Genomic DNA, 3,044 nt, shown 5'->3' on the forward strand with positions numbered 1-3,044 from the left:
ATATTTGGTCAGACAGGAGAATGTGTGGCTTTTTGGGAGTCACTGGCCATGTATTGGCAACATCTGAGGAAGTTCAGCTGAATTCATACTTGCTTGCCTGCAACAGATTCAAAGGAGCTCACACAGGAGAACGGATATCAGAAGCCTTAGATTCCATTTGTGATGAATATGACATCCGACAAAAACTTGACTTTATTATTTGTGACAATGCTGCAAATATGAAGCGAGCATTTACGGTGTGTTTTCCAAAAGAGCAAGATGGTGATGCTGGTAACTGATTACGACAATCTGGATGATGCAGAGTTGTGGGAAGACCTATTTATGGAATTGGGAGACCGTGGACCAGATGCTCAACAGAGGAAGCCCTAAACGTCAGCAATGCTTTGCCCATATGCTGCAGTTAACTGTTGGTGATGGCCTCAAGGATCAAGGATCATGAACAGCACCTTTGCAAAATTCTCCAAACTGAATTCTCTCCTGCATACATCTAGCACCTTTACAGATGCATTTGAAGATAAGTTTGGGCAGTGAGGAATCCCTGCTGCTGTGAACACACGGTGGACTTCAACTCTCCGCCAAGTCAAAGCAGTGCTCTCATTCAGTCATCAAGAGCTGTGCAATGTTGTTCGGGGCACAGCCTACAACAAGCTGATCTTCTCAGTTAGGGAGTGGAATCCAATGAAGGAGCTTTGTGATGTACTACAGCCATTTCCAGAGGCCACCGATCTTATATAATCGATCTTATATGATCTTATATAATCGATAACATTACAGCTGAACATATTAAGTTCGCCAGTAAGAAACTGTGCCCTCTGGTGGCTATGTGTTATACAGGTTTTTTTGTTCATGGAGTGTTACCTGATTCTATGATCTCTGTTGTGCTAGTGCCAGTTATTAAAGATAAAGTGGGGAAGCTGAATAGCTCAGATAATTACAGGCCAATAGCTCTGGCCAGTGTCATGTCCAAGGTGCTGGAGACAGTTCTACTGAGTAGACTTGAGAGATACATCATGTCTACAGACAACCAGTTTGGTTTTAAACAAAAGCATGGCACTGATCTATGTATTTTTGCACTAAAGGAAATCTTAGAGAAATATAATAGTCATAATTCTACCATGTTCTTGTGCTTCATCGATGCTTCTAAAGCATTCGACCGTGTTAATCATGTGAAATTATTTTTGAAATTGTCTAAAAGTGGGGTCCCTGGTTTTTTAATTAGAATCCTGGTCTACTGGTACTCGCATCAGACAATGCGAGTGAGATGGGGGAATGTGACATCTGATCCCTTCCATGTGACCAATGGTGTCCGCCAGGGCGGAATCCTGTCTCCCTTTCTTTTTAATGTGTACATGAATGATTTGTCTCTGATGTTGAATACATGTGGTACAGGTTGTAGAGTTGGTGACCTACTAATTAATCACTTTATGTACGCAGACGACCTGGTCATCTTCAGCCCTTACAGTGCTGGTCTCCAACAGCTATTGAGAACGTGCACACAGTATGGTGCTGACTTTGACATAAAGTACAATGCTGGTAAGAGTAAAGTTATGATTATTAGAAGCAGAGAAGACAGACAGTCAACCTTCCCTGACTTCCATCTGTCTGGTACTGCACTCAGTGTGTGCAGCGAGATCAAGTATTTGGGGCATATTATTGTTAATGACTTGTCTGATGATAAAGATATGTACAGGCAGCGTCGTAAGCTCTATGCACAAGCAAACATGCTGTGTCGTAAGTTTAGCATGTGCTCTGTATCTGTAAAAATTGCATTGTTTAAAGCATATTGCACACCTTTGTACACAGCCCACCTGTGGTGCCGCTACAAACAAGGTAGTATAAGGAAGCTCACAGTAGCTTATAATGACAGCATGAGGCTACTGTTGAGAGCCCCAAGAAGCTCCAGTGCAAGCCATATGTTTGTTAGTGTTGGGGTACCCACCTGCTCTGCAGTTCTGCGCAATCTGATGCACAGATTTATGTGTAGGGCGTCAGAATCAGAGAATGAACTTATTAATGTGTTGGTTAATCCTGTACGCAGTTCTGTAAGATTTTCGTCCAGACTGTGGAATCATTTTAGAACATGTTTGTATGCAAGCCTACACTGAATAGTGGGGAAAGCTCTGTATTTTGTATTTTGTGTTTTTTTGTTTTGTTTTATTCTGTCTTTGTTTCTATTATCTTATTCTGCTTTTATGGTGATATGGATCCCTTTGGGTCTGAAATAAAGATTTAATAATAAATAATTACCCAGGGAGAGAAGATTGTGACGGTCAGCTCTGTCCTCCCTTGTGTGTTATTACTAAACCACCATTTGGAGAAACTGAAACGGCAAGTGCGCTTCCTGGGAAGCATGATCCATAGCCTGCAGTGCTCTCTGAAGAAAAGATTCTGAGGGATCTTTGTTAATGTGAAGATGTTATCAGTGGCACCAGGAGAAGAGCTGCCATTCGCAGACCCGCTCTACATCAGAGCAGCTGTCCTAGACCCAGCTTTTTCCATGATGTGGCTTCAGCATGATGTGCTCGTCACTGGTGACTTAAAGAATGACATTGCTGACATGGTGAAAAGTCAGTGAATGTATATTGCTATATGTCCATGCTTTACAGTTAGGGCATGTCTTTGTTGTGGACAGGCCTGTCTGTCATTTGGGATGCAAACAGGGGTGTCCTCCCTGCACTTTTTCCTAAAGCCGGTGCATAAAAAAAAAAAAAAAAAAAAAACCTTTTTCCTAAAGCTAATATGTGCGATGCATCCGAAGCATCACTGATGGGAGTAAGGCAAACAGTCGAGACATGCTACGTTGACATGCTACTACTGTAATGTCAAGGGTAAGAAATGGTATGGTCTGCTTTAGGTGTGCCTGAAATTGTGTTACAAGATTCCTTCAGGTATGAATATGAGAAATACTGTATGTTGCCTCTGTGTGCTGTTAGGGTTAACTACAAAGCCCAGAATCAGTGGAAAGAAAGGATGCTTCCCCACAAGGCAACATGAGATGCCTCAGAATATTTATTGGGGCCCACAGGGAAGATCTGGCAGCTGGC

At 42.3% G+C, this 3,044-nt stretch overlaps 1 pseudogene; it reads left to right on the forward strand.

The window, feature by feature from the left end:
* Nucleotides 1-218: 218 nt before the first annotated feature.
* On the forward strand, nt 219-2,575 carry LOC146988884 (zinc finger BED domain-containing protein 4-like; annotated as a pseudogene).
* The last annotated feature ends 469 nt before the right edge of the window (nt 2,576-3,044 follow it).

The sequence above is a fragment of the Trachurus japonicus genome, chromosome 4, assembly GCF_045865225.1.
Source record: "Trachurus japonicus isolate A0001 chromosome 4, Traja_1.0".
NCBI lineage: Eukaryota > Metazoa > Chordata > Actinopteri > Carangiformes > Carangidae > Trachurus > Trachurus japonicus.